Consider the following 16,727-nt stretch of genomic DNA (forward strand, 5'->3'; position numbering starts at 1 on the left):
TGCACCATATCTGGGCAAACATTCCTGGAGATGCACCATATCTGGGCAAACATTCCTGGAGATGCACCATATCTGGGCCAACATTCCTGAGATGCACCATATCTGGGCAAACATTCTGGAGATGCGCCATATCTGGGCAAACATTCCTGGAGATGCACCATATCTGGGCAAACATTCTGGAGATGCACCATATCTGGGCAAACATTCCTGAGATGCACCATATCTGGGCAAACATTCCTGAGATGCACCATATCTGGGCAAACATTCCTGAGATGCACCATATCTGGGCAAACATTCCTGAGATGCACCATATCTGGGCAAACATTCCTGGAGATGCACCATATCTGGGCCAACATTCTGGAGATGCACCATATCTGGGCAAACATTCCTGAGATGCACCATACCTGGGCCAACATTCTGGAGATGCGCCATATCTGGGCAAACATTCCTGGAGATGCACCATATCTGGGCCAACATTCCTGAGATGCACCATATCTGGGCCAACATTCTGGAGATGCACCATATCTGGGCAAACATTCTGGAGATGCACCATATCTGGGCAAACATTCCTGAGATGCACCATATCTGGGCAAACATTCCTGAGATGCACCATACCTCGGCCAACATTCCTGAGATGCACCATATCTGGGCAAACATTCCTGAGATGCACCATACCTGGGCTAACATTTCTGAGATGCACCATATCTGGGCAAACATTCCTGAGATGCACCATATCTGGGCAAACATTCTGGAGATGCACCATATCTGGGCAAACATTCCTGAGATGCACCATACCTGGGCCAACATTCCTGAGATGCACCATACCTCGGCCAACATTCCTGAGATGCACCATATCTGGGCAAACATTCCGGAGATGCACCATATCTGGGCAAACATTCCTGAGATGCACCATATCTGGGCAAACATTCCTGAGATGCACCATATCTGGGCAAACATTCCTGAGATGCACCATATCTGGGCAAACATTCCTGAGATGCACCATATCTGGGCAAACATTCTGGAGATGCACCATATCTGTGCAAACATTCTGGAGATGCACCATATCTGGGCAAACATTCCTGAGATGCACCATATCTGGGCAAACATTCTGGAGATGCGCCATATCTGGGCAAACATTCCTGAGATGCACCATATCTGGGCAAACATTCCTGAGATGCACCATATCTGGGCAAACATTCCTGAGATGCACCATATCTGGGAAAACATTCCTGAGATGCACCATATCTGGGCAAACATTCCTGAGATGCACCATACCTGGGCCAACATTCCTGAGATGCACCATATCTGGGCAAACATTCCTGAGATGCACCATATCTGGGCAAACATTCCTGAGATGCACCATATCTGGGCAAACATTCCTGAGATGCACCAAAGCTGGGCAAACATTCTGGAGATGCACCATATCTGGGCAAACATTCCTGAGATGCACCATATCTGGGCCAACATTCTAGAGATGCACCATATCTGGGCAAACATTCCTGAGATGCACCATACCTGGGCCAACATTCTAGAGATGCACCATATCTGGGCAAACATTCCTGAGATGCACCATATCTGGGCAAACATTCCTGGAGATGCACCATATCTGGGCAAACATTCCTGGAGATGCACCATATCTGGGCCAACATTCCTGAGATGCACCATATCTGGGCAAACATTCTGGAGATGCACCATATCTGGGCAAACATTCCTGAGATGCACCATATCTGGGCCAACATTCTAGAGTTGCACCATATCTGGGCAAACATTCCTGAGATGCACCATATCTGGGCAAACATTCCTGAGATGCACCATATCTGGGCAAACATTCCTGAGATGCACCATATCTGGGCAAACATTCCTGAGATGCACCATATCTGGGCAAACATTCCTGAGATGCACCATACCTGGGCCAACATTCCTGAGATGCACCATATCTGGGCAAACATTCCTGAGATGCACCATATCTGGGCAAACATTCCTGAGATGCACCATATCTGGGCAAACATTCCTGAGATGCACCAAAGCTGGGCAAACATTCTGGAGATGCACCATATCTGGGCAAACATTCCTGAGATGCACCATATCTGGGCCAACATTCTAGAGATGCACCATATCTGGGCAAACATTCCTGAGATGCACCATACCTGGGCCAACATTCTAGAGATGCACCATATCTGGGCAAACATTCCTGAGATGCACCATATCTGGGCAAACATTCCTGGAGATGCACCATATCTGGGCAAACATTCCTGGAGATGCACCATATCTGGGCCAACATTCCTGAGATGCACCATATCTGGGCAAACATTCTGGAGATGCACCATATCTGGGCAAACATTCCTGAGATGCACCATATCTGGGCAAACATTCCTGAGATGCACCATATCTGGGCAAACATTCCTGGAGATGCACCATATCTGGGCAAACATTCCTGGAGATGCACCATATCTGGGCCAACATTCCTGAGATGCACCATATCTGGGCAAACATTCTGGAGATGCGCCATATCTGGGCAAACATTCCTGGAGATGCACCATATCTGGGCAAACATTCTGGAGATGCACCATATCTGGGCAAACATTCCTGAGATGCACCATATCTGGGCAAACATTCCTGAGATGCACCATATCTGGGCAAACATTCCTGAGATGCACCATATCTGGGCAAACTTTCCTGAGATGCACCATATCTGGGCAAACATTCCTGGAGATGCACCATATCTGGGCCAACATTCTGGAGATGCACCATATCTGGGCAAACATTCCTGAGATGCACCATACCTGGGCCAACATTCTGGAGATGCGCCATATCTGGGCAAACATTCCTGGAGATGCACCATATCTGGGCCAACATTCCTGAGATGCACCATATCTGGGCCAACATTCTGGAGATGCACCATATCTGGGCAAACATTCTGGAGATGCACCATATCTGGGCAAACATTCCTGAGATGCACCATATCTGGGCAAACATTCCTGAGATGCACCATACCTCGGCCAACATTCCTGAGATGCACAATATCTGGGCAAACATTCCTGAGATGCACCATACCTGGGCTAACATTTCTGAGATGCACCATATCTGGGCAAACATTCCTGAGATGCACCATATCTGGGCAAACATTCTGGAGATGCACCATATCTGGGCAAACATTCCTGAGATGCACCATACCTGGGCCAACATTCCTGAGATGCACCATACCTCGGCCAACATTCCTGAGATGCACCATATCTGGGCAAACATTCCGGAGATGCACCATATCTGGGCAAACATTCCTGAGATGCACCATATCTGGGCAAACATTCCTGAGATGCACCATATCTGGGTAAACATTCCTGAGATGCACCATATCTGGGCAAACATTCCTGAGATGCACCATATCTGGGCAAACATTCTGGAGATGCACCATATCTGTGCAAACATTCTGGAGATGCACCATATCTGGGCAAACATTCCTGAGATGCACCATATCTGGGCAAACATTCTGGAGATGCGCCATATCTGGGCAAACATTCCTGAGATGCACCATATCTGGGCAAACATTCCTGAGATGCACCATATCTGGGCAAACATTCCTGAGATGCACCATATCTGGGAAAACATTCCTGAGATGCACCATATCTGGGCAAACATTCCTGAGATGCACCATACCTGGGCCAACATTCCTGAGATGCACCATATCTGGGCAAACATTCCTGAGATGCACCATATCTGGGCAAACATTCCTGAGATGCACCATATCTGGGCAAACATTCCTGAGATGCACCAAAGCTGGGCAAACATTCTGGAGATGCACCATATCTGGGCAAACATTCCTGAGATGCACCATATCTGGGCCAACATTCTAGAGATGCACCATATCTGGGCAAACATTCCTGAGATGCACCATACCTGGGCCAACATTCTAGAGATGCACCATATCTGGGCAAACATTCCTGAGATGCACCATATCTGGGCAAACATTCCTGGAGATGCACCATATCTGGGCAAACATTCCTGGAGATGCACCATATCTGGGCCAACATTCCTGAGATGCACCATATCTGGGCAAACATTCTGGAGATGCACCATATCTGGGCAAACATTCCTGAGATGCACCATATCTGGGCCAACATTCTAGAGTTGCACCATATCTGGGCAAACATTCCTGAGATGCACCATATCTGGGCAAACATTCCTGAGATGCACCATATCTGGGCAAACATTCCTGAGATGCACCATATCTGGGCAAACATTCCTGAGATGCACCATATCTGGGCAAACATTCCTGAGATGCACCATACCTGGGCCAACATTCCTGAGATGCACCATATCTGGGCAAACATTCCTGAGATGCACCATATCTGGGCAAACATTCCTGAGATGCACCATATCTGGGCAAACATTCCTGAGATGCACCAAAGCTGGGCAAACATTCTGGAGATGCACCATATCTGGGCAAACATTCCTGAGATGCACCATATCTGGGCCAACATTCTAGAGATGCACCATATCTGGGCAAACATTCCTGAGATGCACCATACCTGGGCCAACATTCTAGAGATGCACCATATCTGGGCAAACATTCCTGAGATGCACCATATCTGGGCAAACATTCCTGGAGATGCACCATATCTGGGCAAACATTCCTGGAGATGCACCATATCTGGGCCAACATTCCTGAGATGCACCATATCTGGGCAAACATTCTGGAGATGCGCCATATCTGGGCAAACATTCCTGAGATGCACCATATCTGGGCAAACATTCCTGAGATGCACCATATCTGGGCAAACATTCCTGGAGATGCACCATATCTGGGCAAACATTCCTGGAGATGCACCATATCTGGGCCAACATTCCTGAGATGCACCATATCTGGGCAAACATTCTGGAGATGCGCCATATCTGGGCAAACATTCCTGGAGATGCACCATATCTGGGAAAACATTCTGGAGATGCACCATATCTGGGCCAACATTCTGGAGATGCACCATATCTGGGCAAACATTCCTGAGATGCACCATACCTGGGCCAACATTCTGGAGATGCGCCATATCTGGGCAAACATTCCTGGAGATGCACCATATCTGGGCCAACATTCCTGAGATGCACCATATCTGGGCCAACATTCTGGAGATGCACCATATCTGGGCAAACATTCTGGAGATGCACCATATCTGGGCAAACATTCCTGGGATGCACCATATCTGGGCAAACATTCCTGAGATGCACCATACCTCGGCCAACATTCCTGAGATGCACCATATCTGGGCAAACATTCCTGAGATGCACCATACCTGGGCTAACATTTCTGAGATGCACCATATCTGGGCAAACATTCCTGAGATGCACCATATCTGGGCAAACATTCTGGAGATGCACCATATCTGGGCAAACATTCCTGAGATGCACCATACCTGGGCCAACATTCCTGAGATGCACCATACCTCGGCCAACATTCCTGAGATGCACCATATCTGGGCAAACATTCCGGAGATGCACCATATCTGGGCAAACATTCCTGAGATGCACCATATCTGGGCAAACATTCCTGAGATGCACCATATCTGGGCAAACATTCCTGAGATGCACCATACCTGGGCCAACATTCCTGAGATGCACCATATCTGGGCAAACATTCCTGAGATGCACCATACCTGGGCCAACATTCCTGAGATGCACCATACCTCGGCCAACATTCCTGAGATGCACCATATCTGGGCAAACATTCCGGAGATGCACCATATCTGGGCAAACATTCCTGAGATGCACCATATCTGGGCAAACATTCCTGAGATGCACCATATCTGGGCAAACATTCCTGAGATGCACCATATCTGGGCAAACAATCCTGAGATGCACCATATCTGGGCAAACATTCTGGAGATGCACCATATCTGTGCAAACATTCTGGAGATGCACCATATCTGGGCAAACATTCCTGAGATGCACCATATCTGGGCAAACATTCTGGAGATGCGCCATATCTGGGCAAACATTCCTGAGATGCACCATATCTGGGCAAACATTCCTGAGATGCACCATATCTGGGCAAACATTCCTGAGATGCACCATATCTGGGCAAACATTCCTGAGATGCACCATATCTGGGCAAACATTCCTGAGATGCACCATACCTGGGCCAACATTCCTGAGATGCACCATATCTGGGCAAACATTCCTGAGATGCACCATATCTGGGCAAACATCCCTGAGATGCACCATATCTGGGCAAACATTCCTGAGATGCACCAAAGCTGGGCAAACATTCTGGAGATGCACCATATCTGGGCAAACATTCCTGAGATGCACCATATCTGGGCCAACATTCTAGAGATGCACCATATCTGGGCAAACATTCCTGAGATGCACCATACCTGGGCCAACATTCTAGAGATGCACCATATCTGGGCAAACATTCCTGAGATGCACCATATCTGGGCAAACATTCCTGGAGATGCACCATATCTGGGCAAACATTCCTGGAGATGCACCATATCTGGGCCAACATTCCTGAGATGCACCATATCTGGGCAAACATTCTGGAGATGCACCATATCTGGGCAAACATTCCTGAGATGCACCATATCTGGGCCAACATTCTAGAGTTGCACCATATCTGGGCAAACATTCCTGAGATGCACCATATCTGGGCAAACATTCCTGAGATGCACCATATCTGGGCAAACATTCCTGAGATGCACCATATCTGGGCAAACATTCCTGAGATGCACCATATCTGGGCAAACATTCCTGAGATGCACCATACCTGGGCCAACATTCCTGAGATGCACCATATCTGGGCAAACATTCCTGAGATGCACCATATCTGGGCAAACATTCCTGAGATGCACCATATCTGGGCAAACATTCCTGAGATGCACCAAAGCTGGGCAAACATTCTGGAGATGCACCATATCTGGGCAAACATTCCTGAGATGCACCATATCTGGGCCAACATTCTGGAGATGCACCATATCTGGGCCAACATTCTAGAGATGCACCATATCTGGGCAAACATTCCTGAGATGCACCATACCTGGGCCAACATTCTAGAGATGCACCATATCTGGGCAAACATTCCTGAGATGCACCATATCTGGGCAAACATTCCTGGAGATGCACCATATCTGGGCAAACATTCCTGGAGATGCACCATATCTGGGCCAACATTCCTGAGATGCACCATATCTGGGCAAACATTCTGGAGATGCACCATATCTGGGCAAACATTCCTGAGATGCACCATATCTGGGCCAACATTCTAGAGTTGCACAATATCTGGGCAAACATTCCTGAGATGCACCATATCTGGGCAAACATTCCTGAGATGCACCATATCTGGGCAAACATTCCTGAGATGCACCATATCTGGGCAAACATTCCTGAGATGCACCATATCTGGGCAAACATTCCTGAGATGCACCATACCTGGGCCAACATTCCTGAGATGCACCATATCTGGGCAAACATTCCTGAGATGCACCATATCTGGGCAAACATTCCTGAGATGCACCATATCTGGGCAAACATTCCTGAGATGCACCAAAGCTGGGCAAACATTCTGGAGATGCACCATATCTGGGCAAACATTCCTGAGATGCACCATATCTGGGCCAACATTCTAGAGATGCACCATATCTGGGCAAACATTCCTGAGATGCACCATACCTGGGCCAACATTCTAGAGATGCACCATATCTGGGCAAACATTCCTGAGATGCACCATATCTGGGCAAACATTCCTGGAGATGCACCATATCTGGGCAAACATTCCTGGAGATGCACCATATCTGGGCCAACATTCCTGAGATGCACCATATCTGGGCAAACATTCTGGAGATGCACCATATCTGGGCAAACATTCCTGAGATGCACCATATCTGGGCAAACATTCCTGAGATGCACCATATCTGGGCAAACATTCCTGGAGATGCACCATATCTGGGCAAACATTCCTGGAGATGCACCATATCTGGGCCAACATTCCTGAGATGCACCATATCTGGGCAAACATTCTGGAGATGCGCCATATCTGGGCAAACATTCCTGGAGATGCACCATATCTGGGAAAACATTCTGGAGATGCACCATATCTGGGCAAACATTCCTGAGATGCACCATATCTGGGCAAACATTCCTGAGATGCACCATATCTGGGCAAATATTCCTGAGATGCACCATATCTGGGCAAACATTCCTGAGATGCACCATATCTGGGCAAACATTCCTGGAGATGCACCATATCTGGGCCAACATTCTGGAGATGCACCATATCTGGGCAAACATTCCTGAGATGCACCATACCTGGGCCAACATTCTGGAGATGCGCCATATCTGGGCAAACATTCCTGGAGATGCACCATATCTGGGCCAACATTCCTGAGATGCACCATATCTGGGCCAACATTCTGGAGATGCACCATATCTGGGCAAACATTCTGGAGATGCACTATATCTGGGCAAACATTCCTGGGATGCACCATATCTGGGCAAACATTCCTGAGATGCACCATACCTCGGCCAACATTCCTGAGATGCACCATATCTGGGCAAACATTCCTGAGATGCACCATACCTGGGCTAACATTTCTGAGATGCACCATATCTGGGCAAACATTCCTGAGATGCACCATATCTGGGCAAACATTCTGGAGATGCACCATATCTGGGCAAACATTCCTGAGATGCACCATACCTGGGCCAACATTCCTGAGATGCACCATACCTCGGCCAACATTCCTGAGATGCACCATATCTGGGCAAACATTCCGGAGATGCACCATATCTGGGCAAACATTCCTGAGATGCACCATATCTGGGCAAACATTCCTGAGATGCACCATATCTGGGCAAACATTCCTGAGATGCACCATACCTGGGCCAACATTCCTGAGATGCACCATATCTGGGCAAACATTCCTGAGATGCACCATACCTGGGCCAACATTCCTGAGATGCACCATACCTCGGCCAACATTCCTGAGATGCACCATATCTGGGCAAACATTCCGGAGATGCACCATATCTGGGCAAACATTCCTGAGATGCACCATATCTGGGCAAACATTCCTGAGATGCACCATATCTGGGCAAACATTCCTGAGATGCACCATATCTGGGCAGACAATCCTGAGATGCACCATATCTGGGCAAACATTCTGGAGATGCACCATATCTGTGCAAACATTCTGGAGATGCACCATATCTGGGCAAACATTCCTGAGATGCACCATATCTGGGCAAACATTCTGGAGATGCGCCATATCTGGGCAAACATTCCTGAGATGCACCATATCTGGGCAAACATTCCTGAGATGCACCATATCTGGGCAAACATTCCTGAGATGCACCATATCTGGGCAAACATTCCTGAGATGCACCATATCTGGGCCAACATTCCTGAGATGCACCATACCTGGGCCAACATTCCTGAGATGCACCATATCTGGGCAAACATTCCTGAGATGCACCATATCTGGGCAAACATTCCTGAGATGCACCATATCTGGGCAAACATTCCTGAGATGCACCAAAGCTGGGCAAACATTCTGGAGATGCACCATATCTGGGCAAACATTCCTGAGATGCACCATATCTGGGCCAACATTCTAGAGATGCACCATATCTGGGCAAACATAACTGAGATGCACCATACCTGGGCCAACATTCTAGAGATGCACCATATCTGGGCAAACATTCCTGAGATGCACCATATCTGGGCAAACATTCCTGGAGATGCACCATATCTGGGCAAACATTCCTGGAGATGCACCATATCTGGGCCAACATTCCTGAGATGCACCATATCTGGGCAAACATTCTGGAGATGCACCATATCTGGGCAAACATTCCTGAGATGCACCATATCTGGGCCAACATTCTAGAGTTGCACCATATCTGGGCAAACATTCCTGAGATGCACCATATCTGGGCAAACATTCCTGAGATGCACCATATCTGGGCAAACATTCCTGAGATGCACCATATCTGGGCAAACATTCCTGAGATGCACCATATCTGGGCAAACATTCCTGAGATGCACCATACCTGGGCCAACATTCCTGAGATGCACCATATCTGGGCAAACATTCCTGAGATGCACCATATCTGGGCAAACATTCCTGAGATGCACCATATCTGGGCAAACATTCCTGAGATGCACCAAAGCTGGGCAAACATTCTGGAGATGCACCATATCTGGGCAAACATTCCTGAGATGCACCATATCTGGGCCAACATTCTAGAGATGCACCATATCTGGGCTAACATTCCTGAGATGCACCATACCTGGGCCAACATTCTAGAGATGCACCATATCTGGGCAAACATTCCTGAGATGCACCATATCTGGGCAAACATTCCTGGAGATGCACCATATCTGGGCAAACATTCCTGGAGATGCACCATATCTGGGCCAACATTCCTGAGATGCACCATATCTGGGCAAACATTCTGGAGATGCACCATATCTGGGCAAACATTCCTGAGATGCACCATATCTGGGCAAACATTCTGGAGATGCACCATATCTGGGCAAACATTCCTGGAGATGCACCATATCTGGGCAAACATTCCTGGAGATGCACCATATCTGGGCCAACATTCCTGAGATGCACCATATCTGGGCAAACATTCTGGAGATGCGCCATATCTGGGCAAACATTCCTGGAGATGCACCATATCTGGGCAAACATTCTGGAGATGCACCATATCTGGGCAAACATTCCTGAGATGCACCATATCTGGGCAAACATTCCTGAGATGCACCATATCTGGGCAAACATTCCTGAGATGCACCATATCTGGGCAAACATTCCTGAGATGCACCATATCTGGGCAAACATTCCTGGAGATGCACCATATCTGGGCCAACATTCTGGAGATGCACCATATCTGGGCAAACATTCCTGAGATGCACCATACCTGGGCCAACATTCTGGAGATGCGCCATATCTGGGCAAACATTCCTGGAGATGCACCATATCTGGGCCAACATTCCTGAGATGCACCATATCTGGGCCAACATTCTGGAGATGCACCATATCTGGGCAAACATTCTGGAGATGCACCATATCTGGGCAAACATTCCTGGGATGCACCATATCTGGGCAAACATTCCTGAGATGCACCATACCTCGGCCAACATTCCTGAGATGCACCATATCTGGGCAAACATTCCTGAGATGCACCATACCTGGGCTAACATTTCTGAGATGCACCATATCTGGGCAAACATTCCTGAGATGCACCATATCTGGGCAAACATTCTGGAGATGCACCATACCTGGGCCAACATTCCTGAGATGCACCATACCTCGGCCAACATTCCTGAGATGCACCATATCTGGGCAAACATTCCGGAGATGCACCATATCTGGGCAAACATTCCTGAGATGCACCATACCTGGGCTAACATTTCTGAGATGCACCATATCTGGGCAAACATTCCTGAGATGCACCATATCTGGGCAAACATTCTGGAGATGCACCATATCTGGGCCAACATTCCTGAGATGCACCATACCTGGGTCAACATTCCTGAGATGCACCATATCTGGGCCAACATTCTAGAGATGCACCATATCTGGGCAAACATTCCTGAGATGCACCATACCTGGGCCAACATTCTAGAGATGCACCATATCTGGGCAAACATTCCTGAGGTGCACCATATCTGGGCAAACATTCCTGGAGATGCACCATATCTGGGCAAACATTCCTGGAGATGCACCATATCTGGGCCAACATTCCTGATATGCACCATATCTGGGCAAACATTCTGGAGATGCACCATATCTGGGCAAACATTCCTGAGATGCACCATATCTGGGCAAACATTCTGGAGATGCACCATATCTGGGCAAACATTCCTGGAGATGCACCATATCTGGGCAAACATTCCTGGAGATGCACCATATCTGGGCCAACATTCCTGAGATGCACCATATCTGGGCAAACATTCTGGAGATGCGCCATATCTGGGCAAACATTCCTGGAGATGCACCATATCTGGGCAAACATCCTGGAGATGCACCATATCTGGGCCAACATTCTGGAGATGCACCATATCTGGGCAATCATTCCTGAGATGCACCATACCTGGGCCAACATTCTGGAGATGCGCCATATCTGGGCAAACATTCCTGGAGATGCACCATATCTGGGCCAACATTCCTGAGATGCACCATATCTGGGCCAACATTCTGGAGATGCACCATATCTGGGCAAACATTCTGGAGATGCACCATATCTGGGCAAACATTCCTGGGATGCACCATATCTGGGCAAACATTCCTGAGATGCACCATACCTCGGCCAACATTCCTGAGATGCACCATATCTGGGCAAACATTCCTGAGATGCACCATACCTGGGCTAACATTTCTGAGATGCACCATATCTGGGCAAACATTCCTGAGATGCACCATATCTGGGCAAACATTCTGGAGATGCACCATACCTGGGCCAACATTCCTGAGATGCACCATACCTCGGCCAACATTCCTGAGATGCACCATATCTGGGCAAACATTCCGGAGATGCACCATATCTGGGCAAACATTCCTGAGATGCACCATACCTGGGCCAACATTCCTGAGATGCACCATACCTGGGCAAACATTCCTGAGATGCACCATATCTGGGCAAACATTCCTGAGATGCACCATACCTGGGCTAACATTTCTGAGATGCACCATATCTGGGCAAACATTCCTGAGATGCACCATATCTGGGCAAACATTCTGGAGATGCACCATATCTGGGCCAACATTCCTGAGATGCACCATACCTGGGTCAACATTCCTGAGATGCACCATACCTGGGTCAACATTCCTGAGATGCACCATACCTCGGCCAACATTCCTGAGATGCACCATATCTGGGCAAACATTCCTGAGATGCACCATATCTGGGCCAACATTCCTGAGATGCACCATATCTGGGCCAACATTCCTGAGATGCACCATATCTGGGCAAACATTCCTGAGATGCACCAAAGCTGGGCAAACATTCCTGAGATGCACCATATCTGGGCCAACATTCCTGAGATGCACCATATCTGGGCCAACATTCCTGAGATGCACCATATCTGGGCAAACATTCCTGAGATGCACCAAAGCTGGGCAAACATTCTGGAGATGCACCATATCTGGGCAATCATTCCTGAGATGCACCATACCTGGGCCAACATTCTGGAGATGCACCATATCTGGGCAAACATTCCTGAGATGCACCATATCTGGGCAAACATTCCTGAGATGCACCATATCTGGGCAAACATTCCTGAGATGCACCATATCTGGGCAAACATTCCTGAGATGCACCATATCTGGGCAAACATTCCTGAGATGCACCATACCTGGGCCAACATTCCTGAGATGCACCATATCTGGGCAAACATTCCTGAGATGCACCATATCTGGGCAAACATTCCTGAGATGCACCATATCTGGGCAAACATTCCTGAGATGCACCAAAGCTGGGCAAACATTCTGGAGATGCACCATATCTGGGCAAACATTCCTGAGATGCACGATATCTGGGCCAACATTCTAGAGATGCACAATATCTGGGCAAACATTCCTGAGATGCACCATACCTGGGCCAACATTCTAGAGATGCACCATATCTGGGCAAACATTCCTGAGATGCACCATATCTGGGCAAACATTCCTGGAGATGCACCATATCTGGGCAAACATTCCTGGAGATGCACCATATCTGGGCCAACATTCTTGAGATGCACCATATCTGGGCAAACATTCTGGAGATGCACCATATCTCGACAAACATTCCTGAGATGCACCATATCTGGGCAAACATTCCTGAGATGCACCATATCTGGGCAAACATTCCTGGAGATGCACCATATCTGGGCAAACATTCCTGGAGATGCACCATATCTGGGCCAACATTCCTGAGATGCACCATATCTGGGCAAACATTCCTGAGATGCACCATATCTGGGCAAACATTCTGGAGATGCGCCATATCTGGGCAAACATTCCTGGAGAAGCACCATATCTGGGCAAACATTCTGGAGATGCACCATATCTGGGCAAACATTCCTGAGATGCACCATATCTGGGCAAACATTCCTGAGATGCACCATATCTGGGCAAACATTCCTGAGATGCACCACATCTGGGCAAACATTCCTGAGATGCACCATATCTGGGCAAACATTCCTGGAGATGCACCATATCTGGGCCAACATTCTGGAGATGCACCATATCTGGGCAAACATTCCTGAGATAGACCATACCTGGGCCAACATTCTGGAGATGCGCCATATCTGGGCAAACATTCCTGGAGATGCACCATATCTGGGCCAACATTCCTGAGATGCACCATATCTGGGCCAACATTCTGGAGATGCACCATATCTGGGCAAACATTCCTGAGATGCACCATATCTGGGCCAACATTCCTGAGATGCACCATATCTGGGCAAACATTCTGGAGATGCACCATATCTGGGCAAACATTCCTGAGATGCACCATATCTGGGCAAACATTCCTGGAGATGCACCATATCTGGGCCAACATTCCTGAGATGCAACATATCTGGGCCAACATTCTGGAGATGCACCATATCTGGGCCAACATTCTGGAGATGCACCATATCTGGGCAAACATTCCTGAGATGCACCATATCTGGGCAAACATTCCTGAGATGCACCATATCTGGGCAAACATTCTGGAGATGCACCATATCTGTGCAAACATTCTGGAGATGCACCATATCTGGGCCAACATTCCTGAGATGCACCATATCTGGGCAAACATTCCTGAGATGCACCATATCTGGGCAAACATTCTGGAGATGCACCATATCTGTGCAAACATTCTGGAGATGCACCATATCTGGGCAAACATTCCTGAGATGCACCATATCTGGGCAAACATTCCTGAGATGCACCATATCTGGGCAAACATTCTGGAGATGCACCATATCTGTGCAAACATTCTGGAGATGCACCATATCTGGGCAAACATTCCTGAGATGCACCATATCTGGGCAAACATTCTGGAGATGCGCCATATCTGGGCAAACATTCCTGAGATGCACCATATCTGGGCAAACATTCCTGAGATGCACCATATCTGGGCAAACATTCCTGAGATGCACCATATCTGGGCAAACATTCCTGAGATGCACCATATCTGGGCAAACATTCCTGAGATGCACCATACCTGGGCCAACATTCCTGAGATGCACCATATCTGAGCAAACATTCCTGAGATGCACCATATCTGGGCAAACATTCCTGAGATGCACCATATCTGGGCAAACATTCCTGAGATGCACCAAAGCTGGGCAAACATTCTGGAGATGCACCATATCTGGGCAAACATTCCTGAGATGCACCATATCTGGGCCAACATTCTAGAGATGCACCATATCTGGGCAAACATTCCTGAGATGCACCATACCTGGGCCAACATTCTAGAGATGCACCATATCTGGGCAAACATTCCTGAGATGCACCATATCTGGGCAAACATTCCTGGAGATGCACCATATCTGGGCAAACATTCCTGGAGATGCACCATATCTGGGCCAACATTCCTGAGATGCACCATATCTGGGCAAACATTCTGGAGATGCACCATATCTGGGCAAACATTCCTGAGATGCACCATATCTGGGCAAACATTCCTGAGATGCACCATATCTGGGCAAACATTCCTGGAGATGCACCATATCTGGGCAAACATTCCTGGAGATGCGCCATATCTGGGCCAACATTCCTGAGATGCACCATATCTGGGCAAACATTCTGGAGATGCGCCATATCTGGGCAAACATTCCTGGAGATGCACCATATCTGGGCAAACATTCTGGAGATGCACCATATCTGGGCAAACATTCCTGAGATGCACCATATCTGGGCAAACATTCCTGAGATGCACCATATCTGGGCAAACATTCCTGACATGCACCATATCTGGGCAAACATTCCTGAGATGCACCATATCTGGGCAAACATTCCTGGAGATGCACCATATCTGGGCCAACATTCTGGAGATGCACCATATCTGGGCAAACATTCCTGAGATGCACCATACCTGGGCCAACATTCTGGAGATGCGCCATATCTGGGCAAACATTCCTGGAGATGCACCATATCTGGGCCAACATTCCTGAGATGCACCATATCTGGGCCAACATTCTGGAGATGCACCATATCTGGGCAAACATTCTGGAGATGCACCATATCTGGGCCAACATTCCTGAGATGCACCATATCAGGGCAAACATTCCGGAGATGCACCATATCTGGGCAAACATTCCTGAGATGCACCATATCTGGGCAAACATTCCTGGAGATGCACCATATCTGGGCCAACATTCCTGAGATGCACCATATCTGGGCCAACATTCTGGAGATGCACCATATCTGGGCCAACATTCTGGAGATGCACCATATCTGGGCAAACATTCCTGAGATGCACCATATCTGGGCAAACATTCCTGAGATGCACCATATCTGGGCAAACATTCTGGAGATGCACCATATCTGTGCAAACATTCTGGAGATGCACCATATCTGGGCCAACATTCCTGAGATGCACCATATCTGGGCAAACATTCCTGAGATGCACCATATCTGGGCAAACATTCTGGAGATGCACCATATCTGTGCAAACATTCTGGAGATGCACCATATCTGGGCAAACATTCCTGAGATGCACCATATCTGGGCAAACATTCCTGAGATGCACCATATCTG

Source organism: Oncorhynchus mykiss, chromosome 16, assembly GCF_057628025.1.
Source record: "Oncorhynchus mykiss isolate SJ-2025 chromosome 16, ASM5762802v1, whole genome shotgun sequence".
NCBI classification, from domain to species: domain Eukaryota; kingdom Metazoa; phylum Chordata; class Actinopteri; order Salmoniformes; family Salmonidae; genus Oncorhynchus; species Oncorhynchus mykiss.